This window comes from Triturus cristatus, chromosome 10 (genome assembly GCF_964204655.1).
Source record: "Triturus cristatus chromosome 10, aTriCri1.1, whole genome shotgun sequence".
Classification (NCBI taxonomy): Eukaryota; Metazoa; Chordata; class Amphibia; order Caudata; family Salamandridae; genus Triturus; species Triturus cristatus.
The window spans coordinates 856,157,059-856,174,070 of NC_140593.1; the positions used below are offsets into that span (position 1 = coordinate 856,157,059).

At 47.0% G+C, this 17,012-nt stretch overlaps 20 non-coding genes across 20 annotated transcripts; all 20 read right to left on the minus strand.

Moving 5' to 3' along the window:
* Nucleotides 1–292: 292 nt before the first annotated feature.
* On the minus strand, nt 293–404 carry TRNAL-CAA (transfer RNA leucine (anticodon CAA)). Its single transcript has 2 exons — nt 367–404; nt 293–338 (listed from the first exon to the last, which is right to left on the minus strand). It is a non-coding gene; the product is annotated as a tRNA-Leu (tRNA).
* Nucleotides 405–692: 288 nt separating this feature from the next.
* TRNAV-AAC (transfer RNA valine (anticodon AAC)) lies at nt 693–765 on the minus strand. Its single transcript has one exon. It is a non-coding gene; the product is annotated as a tRNA-Val (tRNA).
* A 387-nt stretch (nt 766–1,152) lies between these two features.
* TRNAP-AGG (transfer RNA proline (anticodon AGG)) lies at nt 1,153–1,224 on the minus strand. The gene has a single exon. It is a non-coding gene; the product is annotated as a tRNA-Pro (tRNA).
* Nucleotides 1,225–1,665: 441 nt separating this feature from the next.
* Nucleotides 1,666–1,738, minus strand: TRNAV-UAC (transfer RNA valine (anticodon UAC)). Its single transcript has one exon. It is a non-coding gene; the product is annotated as a tRNA-Val (tRNA).
* Nucleotides 1,739–3,131: 1,393 nt separating this feature from the next.
* Nucleotides 3,132–3,243, minus strand: TRNAL-CAA (transfer RNA leucine (anticodon CAA)). The gene is made up of 2 exons: nt 3,206–3,243; nt 3,132–3,177 (listed from the first exon to the last, which is right to left on the minus strand). It is a non-coding gene; the product is annotated as a tRNA-Leu (tRNA).
* Nucleotides 3,244–3,530: 287 nt separating this feature from the next.
* Nucleotides 3,531–3,603, minus strand: TRNAV-AAC (transfer RNA valine (anticodon AAC)). Its single transcript has one exon. It is a non-coding gene; the product is annotated as a tRNA-Val (tRNA).
* An 899-nt stretch (nt 3,604–4,502) lies between these two features.
* On the minus strand, nt 4,503–4,575 carry TRNAV-UAC (transfer RNA valine (anticodon UAC)). Its single transcript has one exon. It is a non-coding gene; the product is annotated as a tRNA-Val (tRNA).
* Nucleotides 4,576–5,968: 1,393 nt separating this feature from the next.
* TRNAL-CAA (transfer RNA leucine (anticodon CAA)) lies at nt 5,969–6,080 on the minus strand. The gene is made up of 2 exons: nt 6,043–6,080; nt 5,969–6,014 (listed from the first exon to the last, which is right to left on the minus strand). It is a non-coding gene; the product is annotated as a tRNA-Leu (tRNA).
* Nucleotides 6,081–6,367: 287 nt separating this feature from the next.
* On the minus strand, nt 6,368–6,440 carry TRNAV-AAC (transfer RNA valine (anticodon AAC)). Its single transcript has one exon. It is a non-coding gene; the product is annotated as a tRNA-Val (tRNA).
* Nucleotides 6,441–7,339: 899 nt separating this feature from the next.
* TRNAV-UAC (transfer RNA valine (anticodon UAC)) lies at nt 7,340–7,412 on the minus strand. The gene has a single exon. It is a non-coding gene; the product is annotated as a tRNA-Val (tRNA).
* Nucleotides 7,413–7,797: 385 nt separating this feature from the next.
* TRNAP-CGG (transfer RNA proline (anticodon CGG)) lies at nt 7,798–7,869 on the minus strand. Its single transcript has one exon. It is a non-coding gene; the product is annotated as a tRNA-Pro (tRNA).
* Nucleotides 7,870–8,806: 937 nt separating this feature from the next.
* On the minus strand, nt 8,807–8,918 carry TRNAL-CAA (transfer RNA leucine (anticodon CAA)). The gene is made up of 2 exons: nt 8,881–8,918; nt 8,807–8,852 (listed from the first exon to the last, which is right to left on the minus strand). It is a non-coding gene; the product is annotated as a tRNA-Leu (tRNA).
* Nucleotides 8,919–9,206: 288 nt separating this feature from the next.
* On the minus strand, nt 9,207–9,279 carry TRNAV-AAC (transfer RNA valine (anticodon AAC)). The gene has a single exon. It is a non-coding gene; the product is annotated as a tRNA-Val (tRNA).
* An 899-nt stretch (nt 9,280–10,178) lies between these two features.
* Nucleotides 10,179–10,251, minus strand: TRNAV-UAC (transfer RNA valine (anticodon UAC)). The gene has a single exon. It is a non-coding gene; the product is annotated as a tRNA-Val (tRNA).
* A 1,393-nt stretch (nt 10,252–11,644) lies between these two features.
* Nucleotides 11,645–11,756, minus strand: TRNAL-CAA (transfer RNA leucine (anticodon CAA)). Its single transcript has 2 exons — nt 11,719–11,756; nt 11,645–11,690 (listed from the first exon to the last, which is right to left on the minus strand). It is a non-coding gene; the product is annotated as a tRNA-Leu (tRNA).
* A 287-nt stretch (nt 11,757–12,043) lies between these two features.
* On the minus strand, nt 12,044–12,116 carry TRNAV-AAC (transfer RNA valine (anticodon AAC)). Its single transcript has one exon. It is a non-coding gene; the product is annotated as a tRNA-Val (tRNA).
* Nucleotides 12,117–13,015: 899 nt separating this feature from the next.
* On the minus strand, nt 13,016–13,088 carry TRNAV-UAC (transfer RNA valine (anticodon UAC)). Its single transcript has one exon. It is a non-coding gene; the product is annotated as a tRNA-Val (tRNA).
* A 1,393-nt stretch (nt 13,089–14,481) lies between these two features.
* TRNAL-CAA (transfer RNA leucine (anticodon CAA)) lies at nt 14,482–14,593 on the minus strand. Its single transcript has 2 exons — nt 14,556–14,593; nt 14,482–14,527 (listed from the first exon to the last, which is right to left on the minus strand). It is a non-coding gene; the product is annotated as a tRNA-Leu (tRNA).
* Nucleotides 14,594–15,852: 1,259 nt separating this feature from the next.
* Nucleotides 15,853–15,925, minus strand: TRNAV-UAC (transfer RNA valine (anticodon UAC)). Its single transcript has one exon. It is a non-coding gene; the product is annotated as a tRNA-Val (tRNA).
* Nucleotides 15,926–16,310: 385 nt separating this feature from the next.
* TRNAP-CGG (transfer RNA proline (anticodon CGG)) lies at nt 16,311–16,382 on the minus strand. Its single transcript has one exon. It is a non-coding gene; the product is annotated as a tRNA-Pro (tRNA).
* Between the last annotated feature and the right edge of the window lie 630 nt (nt 16,383–17,012).

Sequence of the window (17,012 nt, forward strand, 5' to 3'; positions counted from 1 at the left end):
TGTTGTTGCAGGGACAGTGCCTTCTCCGCCCAAAAGGTGGCAAGAGAGCCTCACAACAAAGATGGGATCAACTGCTTAATGAGAAACCAGCACGGCAGTTTGTGTGATGGAGTGCAAATTTAACGGAAGGTGTGCCTGAGGTGTCCCTTCCAGGAATACATGGAATTGTGATTGAGGGCCCAGCCTGATCGTTGGTGGATTTCTCGTCATATGTTACAGGTCCGTGCAAAGATTGTGGTGTGTGGGGAATGCACTGCAAAAAACAGGGCGATTTAAGGGTGTAAAAGAAACCTGTCAGAAGTGGGATTTGAACCCACGCCTCCATGAGGAGACCAGAAGTCTCAGTTGCACTGAAGATCAAGCTCTCTTGAGTCTGGCGCCTTAGACCACTCGGCCATCCTGACAGCCCTGGGTGTGCACAGATCTGACTCTTCTGACTGCACCTGCCAATGTTTGCACTTACAACGTTCACAGCAATGTCACAAGTGTAAAGACCCCACAATACAACATGGCATGACAAAAAAAAAGCTAGGCACAAGAGCGACCACTGATGGATGCGGATTACTTTGTTTCGTCTTGCAAAAGTAAAGGAAGTTTCCCATGGCTCGCTGGGTTCAAGGACCGCCTCTTCTTAAGCTTGCATTGAGATAATAAGGTTTTAGAGGGTGCACATAAAAGCAGCTCATGCACAGTGTTTCTGCCCGGTCTCGAACCGGGGACCTTTCGCGTGTTAGGCGAACGTGATGACCACTACACTACAGAAACTCACTTGCTGTTTTTTTACTGTTAGAGCAAGGTTCCTCTCAAGGGTTCTCTCTACTTCTATTCTGCTGTATCAGCAGCCACTCAGAAAGCGAGGAGCAAGTGTGAAAACTGCAGAGATATCAGCCAACATACTTGCAATTAGACGTATTAAAAATTGACTTATGCAGGCATCGACAGACAAATATCTGATGCCTAAATGCCAGCAAGTACAGCTTGGGAAAGCATCACCTGGGACACACAGAGACTAAGCATGAAGGCAGAAAAAGCATGGTGATCCATGTTTCTTATGAGGTTCAAAATATTTTGTGCAACAATGCGGCGAGTGTAATGAGAAATAGTCAGGCATTGTGAGTTTTGAGTAGGATTCGTATGTATACCTCTGAAAAAGGGCTCGTCCGGGATTTGAACCCGGGACCTCTCGCACCCTAAGCGAGAATCATACCCCTAGACCAACGAGCCGAGGCACACAAGAGTCGCCTTTCGCACCGGCTCCGGGAAATATTGGCAGCGAGTTAGTGAATGCTTCACCCAAAGCAAGCAACTGCACATGCTGCTCTCTTCTGCAATATGGTTGCTGTCTTTTCCATGGCCGTCATCGAACAAGAAATGAAAATGCCTCTATCCTTCAGACATTTTGTTTGTTCTAGGCGTATGCTCTCTGTGAGGTCAATAAAACCATTTCTGCTCTCATGCCTTGCTTTCATGAAGTAGGCCCAACCTTCAGTACACAAGGACGTGCAAACGAATAGCGCAAACTATCGTCACTTCTCTTTTTGAGCTGTCACTGATACCCCTGGAGCACAGTACGTCACGCTGGTGAGGGATAGACAGCTTCCATTATCTCAGCTTTCCTATAAATTGAGAGAGTAAATGCAAACTGTGTGAAAAACAGAAAGTTGCAGTTTCTGCCCGGTCTCGAACCAGGGACCTTTCGCGTGTAAAGCGAACGTGATAACCACTACACTACAGAAACAGACACGCTTGCAGGAATCTTCTTGGCATGTAGTGGGCTGGAATGCACAGACCAAGGGCCAATGTCCATGAAGCTCAAAGTTGGACCCTCCTTACCCGATCTCTTTCTTTGGAAGAAAGGAACGAGGACCCCTTTTATTCCAAAAGGCGATTTTAAAACCATACCTGAAACCACACTAGAAAAACACTTTGCATTTAATTTTCCTACACTATTGGTCCACCCCAGAAAAGCAGTTGCAAAGAAGTCCGGCACTGAAATTCTATACGCCAAAAGTGGGAAATAGCGTAGAGGGAAAGGAACTTTCTCACCATACACGGCGTCTTATAGCATTGAAAAGAAGAAATGGCCCTATATAATAAGAAGCCTAAAAATAATTCCACAGCATGGGCTCGTCCGGGATTTGAATCCGGGACCTCTCGCACCCGAAGCGAGAATCATACCCCTAGACCAACGAGCCTGATTACCCAGTTGGCATTTTAAGCAATTTCTGATGCGTCTTTCAGAAACAAAGCAGGGCTATTTGGCTGCTCTCTCTCTATGTAAACCACAAAAAGTCATGTTTTCTCTCAAGGTGTTGTTTTTTTCACTCTTGCAAGGAAGGGATCAGTCGATATCCTAGCTGCCAGAGAGCAGAAAAAAGGCGCTGATGAGAACTGTGGCACTTTCTGGCACTTGTACTCCTCTGCAAGTCCTGGACACTTGCCCCATAGACTTCCACCCCAGATGCAAGGGAGGGCCTGCCAATTCTTGCTCCTAAGACAGAGGCATTTGATTCTTGGATTCAAACACGCTCACTCAGCGCTCGATCAGGCTCGATCAGGCGAGATTTATATGAGTGGCTCGCAGGACTGAAACACTAACCTGGGAGCCCCAGGGTGGCTGAATTCCCAGGATGGCCATTTTTGGGCAAGTCACCTCCTTTCCTCCTGCCTCAATCTAGAATTGGCTGCAAATCACAAGATAGAGTTCAATGTCCGTGTGTACTGCCTACTCCCAGATACCTCTCTGTCTTCCTTATGTAAATTAAAATTCGCAAGGGGGGACCAATGACAATCTGCTCCTCCCACATAACCAAGAAGCCCTGTTGAACATGTCTGCCTGTGTTGTTGCAGGGACAGTGCCTTCTCCGCCCAAAAGGTGGCAGGAGAGCCTCACAACAAAGATGGGATCAACTGCTTAATGAGAAACCAGCACGGCAGTTTGTGTGATGGAGTGCAAATTTAACGGAAGGTGTGCCTGAGGTGTCCCTTCCAGGAATACATGGAATTGTGATTGAGGGCCCAGCCTGATCGTTGGTGGATTTCTCGTCATATGTTACAGGTCCGTGCAAAGATTGTGGTGTGTGGGGAATGCACTGCAAAAAACAGGACGATTTAAGGGTGTAAAAGAAACCTGTCAGAAGTGGGATTTGAACCCACGCCTCCATGAGGAGACCAGAAGTCTCAGTTGCACTGAAGATCAAGCTCTCTTGAGTCTGGCGCCTTAGACCACTCGGCCATCCTGACAGCCCTGGGTGTGCACAGATCTGACTCTTCTGACTGCACCTGCCAATGTTTGCACTTACAACGTTCACAGCAATGTCACAAGTGTAAAGACCCCACAATACAACATGGCATGACAAAAAAAAGCTAGGCACAAGAGCGACCACTGATGGATGCGGATTACTTTGTTTCGTCTTGCAAAAGTAAAGGAAGTTTCCCATGGCTCGCTGGGTTCAAGGACCGCCTCTTCTTAAGCTTGCATTGAGATAATAAGGTTTTAGAGGGTGCAAATAAAAGCAGCTCATGCACAGTGTTTCTGCCCGGTCTCGAACCGGGGACCTTTCGCGTGTTAGGCGAACGTGATGACCACTACACTACAGAAACTCACTTGCTGTGTTTTACTGTTAGAGCAAGGTTCCTCTCAAGGGTTCTCTCTACTTCTATTCTGCTGTATCAGCAGCCACTCAGAAAGCGAGGAGCAAGTGTGAAAACTGCAGAGATATCAGCCAACATACTTGCAATTAGACGTATTAAAAATTGACTTATGCAGGCATCGACAGACAAATATCTGATGCCTAAATGCCAGCAAGTACAGCTTGGGAAAGCATCACCTGGGACACACAGAGACTAAGCATGAAGGCAGAAAAAGCATGGTGATCCATGTTTCTTATGAGGTTCAAAATATTTTGTGCAACAATGCGGCGAGTGTAATGAGAAATAGTCAGGCATTGTGAGTTTTGAGTAGGATTCGTATGTATACCTCTGAAAAAGGGCTCGTCAGGGATTTGAACCCGGGACCTCTCGCACCCTAAGCGAGAATCATACCCCTAGACCAACGAGCCGAGGCACACAAGAGTCGCCTTTCGCACCGGCTCCGGGGATTAGTGGCAGCGAGTTAGTGAATGCTTCACCCAAAGCAAGCAACTGCACATGCTGCTCTCTTCTGCAATATGGTTGCTGTCTTTTCCATGGCCGTCATCGAACAAGAAATGAAAATGCCTCTATCCTTCAGACATTTTGTTTGTTCTAGGTGTATGCTCTCGGTGAGGTCAATAAAACCATTTCTGCTCTCATGCCTTGCTTTCATGAAGTAGGCCCAACCTTCAGTACACAAGGACGTGCAAACGAATAGCGCAAACTATCGTCACTTCTCTTTTTGAGCTGTCACTGATACCCCTGGAGCACAGTACGTCACGCTGGTGAGGGATAGACAGCTTCCATTATCTCAGCTTTCCTATAAATTGAGAGAGTAAATGCAAACTGTGTGAAAAACAGAAAGTTGCTGTTTCTGCCCGGTCTCGAACCAGGGACCTTTCGCGTGTAAAGCAAACGTGATAACCACTACACTACAGAAACAGACACGCTTGCAGGAATCTTCTTGGCATGTAGTGGGCTGGAATGCACAGACCAAGGGCCAATGTCCATGAAGCTCAAAGTTGGACCCTCCTTTCCCGATCTCTTTCTTTGGAAGAAAGGAACGAGGACCCCTTTTATTCCAAAAGGCGATTTTAAAACCATACCTGAAACCACACTAGAAAAACACTTTGCATTTAATTTTCCTACACTGATGGTCCACCCCAGAAAAGCAGTTGCAATGAAGTCCGGCACTGAAATTCTATACGCCAAAAGTGGGAAATAGCGTAGAGGGAAAGGAACTTTCTCACCATACACGGCGTCTTATAGCATTGAAAAGAAGAAATGGCCCTATATAATAAGAAGCCTAAAAATAATTCCACAGCATGGGCTCGTCCGGGATTTGAATCCGGGACCTCTCGCACCCGAAGCGAGAATCATACCCCTAGACCAACGAGCCTGATTACCCAGTTGGCATTTTAAGCAATTTCTGATGCGTCTTTCAGAAACAAAGCAGGGCTATTTGGCTGCTCTCTCTCTATGTGAACCACAAAAAGTCATGTTTTCTCTCAAGGTGTTGTTTTTTTCACTCTTGCAAGGAAGGGATCAGTCGATATCCTAGCTGCCAGAGAGCAGAAAAAAGGCGCTGATGAGAACTGTGGCACTTTCTGGCACTTGTACTCCTCTGCAAGTCCTGGACACTTGCCCCATAGACTTCCACCCCAGATGCAAGGGAGGGCCTGCCAATTCTTGCTCCTAAGACAGAGGCATTTGATTCTTGGATTCAAACACGCTCACTCAGCGCTCGATCAGGCTCGATCAGGCGAGATTTATATGAGTGGCTCGCAGGACTGAAACACTAACCTGGGAGCCCCAGGGTGGCTGAATTCCCAGGATGGCCATTTTTGGGCAAGTCACCTCCTTTCCTCCTGCCTCAATCTAGAATTGGCTGCAAATCACAAGATAGAGTTCAATGTCCGTGTGTACTGCCTACTCCCAGATACCTCTCTGTCTTCCTTATGTAAATTAAAATTCGCAAGGGGGGACCAATGACAATCTGCTCCTCCCACATAACCAAGAAGCCCTGTTGAACATGTCTGCCTGTGTTGTTGCAGGGACAGTGCCTTCTCCGCCCAAAAGGTGGCAGGAGAGCCTCACAACAAAGATGGGATCAACTGCTTAATGAGAAACCAGCACGGCAGTTTGTGTGATGGAGTGCAAATTTAACGGAAGGTGTGCCTGAGGTGTCCCTTCCAGGAATACATGGAATTGTGATTGAGGGCCCAGCCTGATCGTTGGTGGATTTCTCGTCATATGTTACAGGTCCGTGCAAAGATTGTGGTGTGTGGGGAATGCACTGCAAAAAACAGGACGATTTAAGGGTGTAAAAGAAACCTGTCAGAAGTGGGATTTGAACCCACGCCTCCATGAGGAGACCAGAAGTCTCAGTTGCACTGAAGATCAAGCTCTCTTGAGTCTGGCGCCTTAGACCACTCGGCCATCCTGACAGCCCTGGGTGTGCACAGATCTGACTCTTCTGACTGCACCTGCCAATGTTTGCACTTACAACGTTCACAGCAATGTCACAAGTGTAAAGACCCCACAATACAACATGGCATGACAAAAAAAAGCTAGGCACAAGAGCGACCACTGATGGATGCGGATTACTTTGTTTCGTCTTGCAAAAGTAAAGGAAGTTTCCCATGGCTCGCTGGGTTCAAGGACCGCCTCTTCTTAAGCTTGCATTGAGATAATAAGGTTTTAGAGGGTGCAAATAAAAGCAGCTCATGCACAGTGTTTCTGCCCGGTCTCGAACCGGGGACCTTTCGCGTGTTAGGCGAACGTGATGACCACTACACTACAGAAACTCACTTGCTGTGTTTTACTGTTAGAGCAAGGTTCCTCTCAAGGGTTCTCTCTACTTCTATTCTGCTGTATCAGCAGCCACTCAGAAAGCGAGGAGCAAGTGTGAAAACTGCAGAGATATCAGCCAACATACTTGCAATTAGACGTATTAAAAATTGACTTATGCAGGCATCGACAGACAAATATCTGATGCCTAAATGCCAGCAAGTACAGCTTGGGAAAGCATCACCTGGGACACACAGAGACTAAGCATGAAGGCAGAAAAAGCATGGTGATCCATGTTTCTTATGAGGTTCAAAATATTTTGTGCAACAATGCGGCGAGTGTAATGAGAAATAGTCAGGCATTGTGAGTTTTGAGTAGGATTCGTATGTATACCTCTGAAAAAGGGCTCGTCAGGGATTTGAACCCGGGACCTCTCGCACCCTAAGCGAGAATCATACCCCTAGACCAACGAGCCGAGGCACACAAGAGTCGCCTTTCGCACCGGCTCCGGGGATTAGTGGCAGCGAGTTAGTGAATGCTTCACCCAAAGCAAGCAACTGCACATGCTGCTCTCTTCTGCAATATGGTTGCTGTCTTTTCCATGGCCGTCATCGAACAAGAAATGAAAATGCCTCTATCCTTCAGACATTTTGTTTGTTCTAGGTGTATGCTCTCGGTGAGGTCAATAAAACCATTTCTGCTCTCATGCCTTGCTTTCATGAAGTAGGCCCAACCTTCAGTACACAAGGACGTGCAAACGAATAGCGCAAACTATCGTCACTTCTCTTTTTGAGCTGTCACTGATACCCCTGGAGCACAGTACGTCACGCTGGTGAGGGATAGACAGCTTCCATTATCTCAGCTTTCCTATAAATTGAGAGAGTAAATGCAAACTGTGTGAAAAACAGAAAGCTGCTGTTTCTGCCCGGTCTCGAACCAGGGACCTTTCGCGTGTAAAGCGAACGTGATAACCACTACACTACAGAAACAGACACGCTAGCAGGAATCTTCTTGGCATGTAGTGGGCTGGAATGCACAGACCAAGGGCCAATGACCATGAAGCTCAAAGTTGGACCCTCCTTACCCGATCTCTTTCTTTGGAAGAAAGGAACGAGGACCCCTTTTATTCCAAAAGGCGATTTTAAAACCATACCTGAAACCACACTAGAAAAACACTTTGCATTTAATTTTCCTACACTGATGGTCCACCCCAGAAAAGCAGTTGCAAAGAAGTCCGGCACTGAAATTCTATACGCCAAAAGTGGGAAATAGCGTAGAGGGAAAGGAACTTTCTCACCATACACGGCGTCTTATAGCATTGAAAAGAAGAAATGGCCCTATATAATAAGCAGCCTAAAAATAATTCCACAGCATGGGCTCGTCCGGGATTTGAACCCGGGACCTCTCGCACCCGAAGCAAGAATCATACCCCTAGACCAACGAGCCTGATTCCCCAGTCGGCATTTTAAGCAATTTCTGATGCGTCTTTCAGAAACAAAGCAGGGCTATTTGGCTGCTCTCTCTCTATGTGAACCACAAAAAGTCATGTTTTCTCTCAAGGTGTTGTTTTTTTCACTCTTGCAAGGAAGGGATCAGTCGATATCCTAGCTGCCAGAGAGCAGAAAAAAGGCGCTGATGAGAACTGCAGGCACTTTCTGGCACTTGTACTCCTCTGCAAGTCCTGGACACTTGCCCCATAGACTTCCACCCCAGATGCAAGGGAGGGCCTGCCAATTCTTGCTCCTAAGACAGAGGCATTTGATTCTTGGATTCAAACACGCTCACTCAGCGCTCGATCAGGCTCGATCAGGCGAGATTTATATGAGTGGCTCGCAGGACTGAAACACTAACCTGGGAGCCCCAGGGTGGCTGAATTTCCAGGATGGCCATTTTTGGGCAAGTCACCTCCTTTCCTCCTGCCTCAATCTAGAATTGGCTGCAAATCACAAGATAGAGTTCAATGTCCGTGTGTACTGCCTACTCCCAGATACCTCTCTGTCTTCCTTATGTAAATTAAAATTCGCAAGGGGGGACCAATGACAATCTGCTCCTCCCACATAACCAGGAAGCCCTGTTGAACATGTCTGCCTGTGTTGTTGCAGGGACAGTGCCTTCTCCGCCCAAAAGGTGGCAGGAGAGCCTCACAACAAAGATGGGATCAACTGCTTAATGAGAAACCAGCACGGCAGTTTGTGTGATGGAGTGCAAATTTAACTGAAGGTGTGCCTGAGGTGTCCCTTCCAGGAATACATGGAATTGTGATTGAGGGCCCAGCCTGATCGTTGGTGGATTTCTCGTCATATGTTACAGGTCCGTGCAAAGATTGTGGTGTGTGGGGAATGCACTGCAAAAAACAGGACGATTTAAGGGTGTAAAAGAAACCTGTCAGAAGTGGGATTTGAACCCACGCCTCCATGAGGAGACCAGAAGTCTCAGTTGCACTGAAGATCAAGCTCTCTTGAGTCTGGCGCCTTAGACCACTCGGCCATCCTGACAGCCCTGGGTGTGTACAGATCTGACTCTTCTGACTGCACCTGCCAATGTTTGCACTTACAACGTTCACAGCAATGTCACAAGTGTAAAGACCCCACAATACAACATGGCATGACAAAAAAAAAGCTAGGCACAAGAGCGACCACTGATGGATGCGGATTACTTTGTTTCGTCTTGCAAAAGTAAAGGAAGTTTCCCATGGCTCTCTGGGTTCAAGGACCGCCTCTTCTTAAGCTTGCATTGAGATAATAAGGTTTTAGAGGGTGCACATAAAAGCAGCTCATGCACAGTGTTTCTGCCCGGTCTCGAACCGGGGACCTTTCGCGTGTTAGGCGAACGTGATGACCACTACACTACAGAAACTCACTTGCTGTGTTTTACTGTTAGAGCAAGGTTCCTCTCAAGGGTTCTCTCTACTTCTATTCTGCTGTATCAGCAGCCACTCAGAAAGCGAGGAGCAAGTGTGAAAACTGCAGAGATATCAGCCAACATACTTGCAATTAGACGTATTAAAAATTGACTTATGCAGGCATCGACAGACAAATATCTGATGCCTAAATGCCAGCAAGTACAGCTTGGGAAAGCATCACCTGGGACACACAGAGACTAAGCATGAAGGCAGAAAAAGCATGGTGATCCATGTTTCTTATGAGGTTCAAAATATTTTGTGCAACAATGCGGCGAGTGTAATGAGAAATAGTCAGGCATTGTGAGTTTTGAGTAGGATTCGTATGTATACCTCTGAAAAAGGGCTCGTCAGGGATTTGAACCCGGGACCTCTCGCACCCTAAGCGAGAATCATACCCCTAGACCAACGAGCCGAGGCACACAAGAGTCGCCTTTCGCACCAGCTCCGGGGATTATTGGCAGCGAGTTAGTGAATGCTTCACCCAAAGCAAGCAACTGCACATGCTGCTCTCTTCTGCAATATGGTTGCTGTCTTTTCCTTGGCCGTCATCGAACAAGAAATGAAAATGCCTCTATCCTTCAGACATTTTGTTTGTTCTAGGTGTATGCTCTCGGTGAGGTCAATAAAACCATTTCTGCTCTCATGCCTTGCTTTCATGAAGTAGGCCCAACCTTCAGTACACAAGGACGTGCAAACGAATAGCGCAAACTATCGTCACTTCTCTTTTTGAGCTGTCACTGATACCCCTGGAGCACAGTACGTCACGCTGGTGAGGGATAGACAGCTTCCATTATCTCAGCTTTCCTATAAATTGAGAGAGTAAATGCAAACTGTGTGAAAAACAGAAAGTTGCTGTTTCTGCCCGGTCTCGAACCAGGGACCTTTCGCGTGTAAAGCGAACGTGATAACCACTACACTACAGAAACAGACACGCTTGCAGGAATCTTCTTGGCATGTAGAGGGCTGGAATGCACAGACCAAGGGCCAATGTCCATGAAGCTCAAAGTTGGACCCTCCTTACCCGATCTCTTTCTTTGGAAGAAAGGAACGAGGACCCCTTTTATTCCAAAAGGCGATTTTAAAACCATACCTGAAACCACACTAGAAAAACACTTTGCATTTAATTTTCCTACACTGATGGTCCACCCCAGAAAAGCAGTTGCAAAGAAGTCCGGCACTGAAATTCGATACGCCAAAAGTGGGAAATAGCGTAGAGGGAAAGGAACTTTCTCACCATACACGGCGTCTTATAGCATTGAAAAGAAGAAATGGCCCTATATAATAAGAAGCCTAAAAATAATTCCACAGCATGGGCTCGTCCGGGATTTGAATCCGGGACCTCTCGCACCCGAAGCGAGAATCATACCCCTAGACCAACGAGCCTGATTACCCAGTTGGCATTTTAAGCAATTTCTGATGCGTCTTTCAGAAACAAAGCAGGGCTATTTGGCTGCTCTCTCTCTATGTGAACCACAAAAAGTCATGTTTTCTCTCAAGGTGTTGTTTTTTTCACTCTTGCAAGGAAGGGATCAGTCGATATCCTAGCTGCCAGAGAGCAGAAAAAAGGCGCTGATGAGAACTGTGGCACTTTCTGGCACTTGTACTCCTCTGCAAGTCCTGGACACTTGCCCCATAGACTTCCACCCCAGATGCAAGGGAGGGCCTGCCAATTCTTGCTCCTAAGACAGAGGCATTTGATTCTTGGATTCAAACACGCTCACTCAGCGCTCGATCAGGCTCGATCAGGCGAGATTTATATGAGTGGCTCGCAGGACTGAAACACTAACCTGGGAGCCCCAGGGTGGCTGAATTCCCAGGATGGCCATTTTTGGGCAAGTCACCTCCTTTCCTCCTGCCTCAATCTAGAATTGGCTGCAAATCACAAGATAGAGTTCAATGTCCGTGTGTACTGCCTACTCCCAGATACCTCTCTGTCTTCCTTATGTAAATTAAAATTCGCAAGGGGGGACCAATGACAATCTGCTCCTCCCACATAACCAAGAAGCCCTGTTGAACATGTCTGCCTGTGTTGTTGCAGGGACAGTGCCTTCTCCGCCCAAAAGGTGGCAGGAGAGCCTCACAACAAAGATGGGATCAACTGCTTAATGAGAAACCAGCACGGCAGTTTGTGTGATGGAGTGCAAATTTAACGGAAGGTGTGCCTGAGGTGTCCCTTCCAGGAATACATGGAATTGTGATTGAGGGCCCAGCCTGATCGTTGGTGGATTTCTCGTCATATGTTACAGGTCCGTGCAAAGATTGTGGTGTGTGGGGAATGCACTGCAAAAAACAGGACGATTTAAGGGTGTAAAAGAAACCTGTCAGAAGTGGGATTTGAACCCACGCCTCCATGAGGAGACCAGAAGTCTCAGTTGCACTGAAGATCAAGCTCTCTTGAGTCTGGCGCCTTAGACCACTCGGCCATCCTGACAGCCCTGGGTGTGCACAGATCTGACTCTTCTGACTGCACCTGCCAATGTTTGCACTTACAACGTTCACAGCAATGTCACAAGTGTAAAGACCCCACAATACAACATGGCATGACAAAAAAAAGCTAGGCACAAGAGCGACCACTGATGGATGCGGATTACTTTGTTTCGTCTTGCAAAAGTAAAGGAAGTTTCCCATGGCTCTCTGGGTTCAAGGACCGCCTCTTCTTAAGCTTGCATTGAGATAATAAGGTTTTAGAGGGTGCACATAAAAGCAGCTCATGCACAGTGTTTCTGCCCGGTCTCGAACCGGGGACCTTTCGCGTGTTAGGCGAACGTGATGACCACTACACTACAGAAACTCACTTGCTGTGTTTTACTGTTAGAGCAAGGTTCCTCTCAAGGGTTCTCTCTACTTCTATTCTGCTGTATCAGCAGCCACTCAGAAAGCGAGGAGCAAGTGTGAAAACTGCAGAGATATCAGCCAACATACTTGCAATTAGACGTATTAAAAATTGACTTATGCAGGCATCGACAGACAAATATCTGATGCCTAAATGCCAGCAAGTACAGCTTGGGAAAGCATCACCTGGGACACACAGAGACTAAGCATGAAGGCAGAAAAAGCATGGTGATCCATGTTTCTTATGAGGTTCAAAATATTTTGTGCAACAATGCGGCGAGTGTAATGAGAAATAGTCAGGCATTGTGAGTTTTGAGTAGGATTCGTATGTATACCTCTGAAAAAGGGCTCGTCAGGGATTTGAACCCGGGACCTCTCGCACCCTAAGCGAGAATCATACCCCTAGACCAACGAGCCGAGGCACACAAGAGTCGCCTTTCAGACCGGCTCCGGGGATTATTGGCAGCGAGTTAGTGAATGCTTCACCCAAAGCAAGCAACTGCACATGCTGCTCTCTTCTGCAATATGGTTGCTGTCTTTTCCATGGCCGTCATCGAACAAGAAATGAAAATGCCTCTATCCTTCAGACATTTTGTTTGTTCTAGGTGTATGCTCTCGGTGAGGTCAATAAAACCATTTCTGCTCTCATGCCTTGCTTTCATGAAGTAGGCCCAACCTTCAGTACACAAGGACGTGCAAACGAATAGCGCAAACTATCGTCACTTCTCTTTTTGAGCTGTCACTGATACCCCTGGAGCACAGTACGTCACGCTGGTGAGGGATAGACAGCTTCCATTATCTCAGCTTTCCTATAAATTGAGAGAGTAAATGCAAACTGTGTGAAAAACAGAAAGTTGCTGTTTCTGCCCGGTCTCGAACCAGGGACCTTTCGCGTGTAAAGCGAACGTGATAACCACTACACTACAGAAACAGACACGCTTGCAGGAATCTTCTTGGCATGTAGTGGGCTGGAATGCACAGACCAAGGGCCAATGTCCATGAAGCTCAAAGTTGGACCCTCCTTACCCGATCTCTTTCTTTGGAAGAAAGGAACGAGGACCCCTTTTATTCCAAAAGGCGATTTTAAAACCATACCTGAAACCACACTAGAAAAACACTTTGCATTTAATTTTCCTACACTGATGGTAAACCCCAGAAAAGCAGTTGCAAAGAAGTCCGGCACTGAAATTCTATACGCCAAAAGTGGGAAATAGCGTAGAGGGAAAGGAACTTTCTCACCATACACGGCGTCTTATAGCATTGAAAAGAAGAAATGGCCCTATATAATAAGAAGCCTAAAAATAATTCCACAGCATGGGCTCGTCCGGGATTTGAATCCGGGACCTCTCGCACCCGAAGCGAGAATCATACCCCTAGACCAACGAGCCTGATTACCCAGTTGGCATTTTAAGCAATTTCTGATGCGTCTTTCAGAAACAAAGCAGGGCTATTTGGCTGCTCTCTCTCTATGTGAACCACAAAAAGTCATGTTTTCTCTCAAGGTGTTGTTTTTTTCACTCTTGCAAGGAAGGGATCAGTCGATATCCTAGCTGCCAGAGAGCAGAAAAAAGGCGCTGATGAGAACTGTGGCACTTTCTGGCACTTGTACTCCTCTGCAAGTCCTGGACACTTGCCCCATAGACTTCCACCCCAGATGCAAGGGAGGGCCTGCCAATTCTTGCTCCTAAGACAGAGGCATTTGATTCTTGGATTCAAACACGCTCACTCAGCGCTCGATCAGGCTCGATCAGGCGAGATTTATATGAGTGGCTCGCAGGACTGAAACACTAACCTGGGAGCCCCAGGGTGGCTGAATTCCCAGGATGGCCATTTTTGGGCAAGTCACCTCCTTTCCTCCTGCCTCAATCTAGAATTGGCTGCAAATCACAAGATAGAGTTCAATGTCCGTGTGTACTGCCTACTCCCAGATACCTCTCTGTCTTCCTTATGTAAATTAAAATTCGCAAGGGGGGACCAATGACAATCTGCTCCTCCCACATAACCAAGAAGCCCTGTTGAACATGTCTGCCTGTGTTGTTGCAGGGACAGTGCCTTCTCCGCCCAAAAGGTGGCAGGAGAGCCTCACAACAAAGATGGGATCAACTGCTTAATGAGAAACCAGCACGGCAGTTTGTGTGATGGAGTGCAAATTTAACGGAAGGTGTGCCTGAGGTGTCCCTTCCAGGAATACATGGAATTGTGATTGAGGGCCCAGCCTGATCGTTGGTGGATTTCTCGTCATATGTTACAGGTCCGTGCAAAGATTGTGGTGTGTGGGGAATGCACTGCAAAAAACAGGACGATTTAAGGGTGTAAAAGAAACCTGTCAGAAGTGGGATTTGAACCCACGCCTCCATGAGGAGACCAGAAGTCTCAGTTGCACTGAAGATCAAGCTCTCTTGAGTCTGGCGCCTTAGACCACTCGGCCATCCTGACAGCCCTGGGTGTGCACAGATCTGACTCTTCTGACTGCACCTGCCAATGTTTGCACTTACAACGTTCACAGCAATGTCACAAGTGTAAAGACCCCACAATACAACATGGCATGACAAAAAAAAGCTAGGCACAAGAGCGACCACTGATGGATGCGGATTACTTTGTTTCGTCTTGCAAAAGTAAAGGAAGTTTCCCATGGCTCGCTGGGTTCAAGGACCGCCTCTTCTTAAGCTTGCATTGAGATAATAAGGTTTTAGAGGGTGCACATAAAAGCAGCTCATGCACAGTGTTTCTGCCCGGTCTCGAACCGCGGACCTTTCGCGTGTTAGGCGAACGTGATGACCACTACACTACAGAAACTCACTTGCTGTGTTTTACTGTTAGAGCAAGGTTCCTCTCAAGGGTTCTCTCTACTTCTATTCTGCTGTATCAGCAGCCACTCAGAAAGCGAGGAGCAAGTGTGAAAACTGCAGAGATATCAGCCAACATACTTGCAATTAGACGTATTAAAAATTGACTTATGCAGGCATCGACAGACAAATATCTGATGCCTAAATGCCAGCAAGTACAGCTTGGGAAAGCATCACCTGGGACACACAGAGACTAAGCATGAAGGCAGAAAAAGCATGGTGATCCATGTTTCTTATGAGGTTCAAAATATTTTGTGCAACAATGCGGCGAGTGTAATGAGAAATAGTCAGGCATTGTGAGTTTTGAGTAGGATTCGTATGTATACCTCTGAAAAAGGGCTCGTCAGGGATTTGAACCCGGGACCTCTCGCACCCTAAGCGAGAATCATACCCCTAGACCAACGAGCCGAGGCACACAAGAGTCGCCTTTCGCACCGGCTCCGGGGATTAGTGGCAGCGAGTTAGTGAATGCTTCACCCAAAGCAAGCAACTGCACATGCTGCTCTCTTCTGCAATATGGTTGCTGTCTTTTCCATGGCCGTCATCGAACAAGAAATGAAAATGCCTCTATCCTTCAGACATTTTGTTTGTTCTAGGTGTATGCTCTCGGTGAGGTCAATAAAACCATTTCTGCTCTCATGCCTTGCTTTCATGAAGTAGGCCCAACCTTCAGTACACAAGGACGTGCAAACGAATAGCGCAAACTATCGTCACTTCTCTTTTTGAGCTGTCACTGATACCCCTGGAGCACAGTACGTCACGCTGGTGAGGGATAGACAGCTTCCATTATCTCAGCTTTCCTATAAATTGAGAGAGTAAATGCAAACTGTGTGAAAAACAGAAAGCTGCTGTTTCTGCCCGGTCTCGAACCAGGGACCTTTCGCGTGTAAAGCGAACGTGATAACCACTACACTACAGAAACAGACACGCTAGCAGGAATCTTCTTGGCATGTAGTGGGCTGGAATGCACAGACCAAGGGCCAATGACCATGAAGCTCAAAGTTGGACCCTCCTTACCCGATCTCTTTCTTTGGAAGAAAGGAACGAGGACCCCTTTTATTCCAAAAGGCGATTTTAAAACCATACCTGAAACCACACTAGAAAAACACTTTGCATTTAATTTTCCTACACTGATGGTCCACCCCAGAAAAGCAGTTGCAAAGAAGTCCGGCACTGAAATTCTATACGCCAAAAGTGGGAAATAGCGTAGAGGGAAAGGAACTTTCTCACCATACACGGCGTCTTATAGCATTGAAAAGAAGAAATGGCCCTATATAATAAGCAGCCTAAAAATAATTCCACAGCATGGGCTCGTCCGGGATTTGAACCCGGGACCTCTCGCACCCGAAGCGAGAATCATACCCCTAGACCAACGAGCCTGATTCCCCAGTCGGCATTTTAAGCAATTTCTGATGCGTCTTTCAGAAACAAAGCAGGGCTATTTGGCTGCTCTCTCTCTATGTGAACCACAAAAAGTCATGTTTTCTCTCAAGGTGTTGTTTTTTTCACTCTTGCAAGGAAGGGATCAGTCGATATCCTAGCTGCCAGAGAGCAGAAAAAAGGCGCTGATGAGAACTGCAGGCACTTTCTGGCACTTGTACTCCTCTGCAAGTCCTGGACACTTGCCCCATAGACTTCCACCCCAGATGCAAGGGAGGGCCTGCCAATTCTTGCTCCTAAGACAGAGGCATTTGATTCTTGGATTCAAACACGCTCACTCAGCGCTCGATCAGGCTCGATCAGGCGAGATTTATATGAGTGGCTCGCAGGACTGAAACACTAACCTGGGAGCCCCAGGGTGGCTGAATTTCCAGGATGGCCATTTTTGGGCAAGTCACCTCCTTTCCTCCTGCCTCAATCTAGAATTGGCTGCAAATCACAAGATAGAGTTCAATGTCCGTGTGTACTGCCTACTCCCAGATACCTCTCTGTCTTCCTTATGTAAATTAAAATTCGCAAGGGGGGACCAATGACAATCTGCTCCTCCCACATAACCAGGAAGCCCTGTT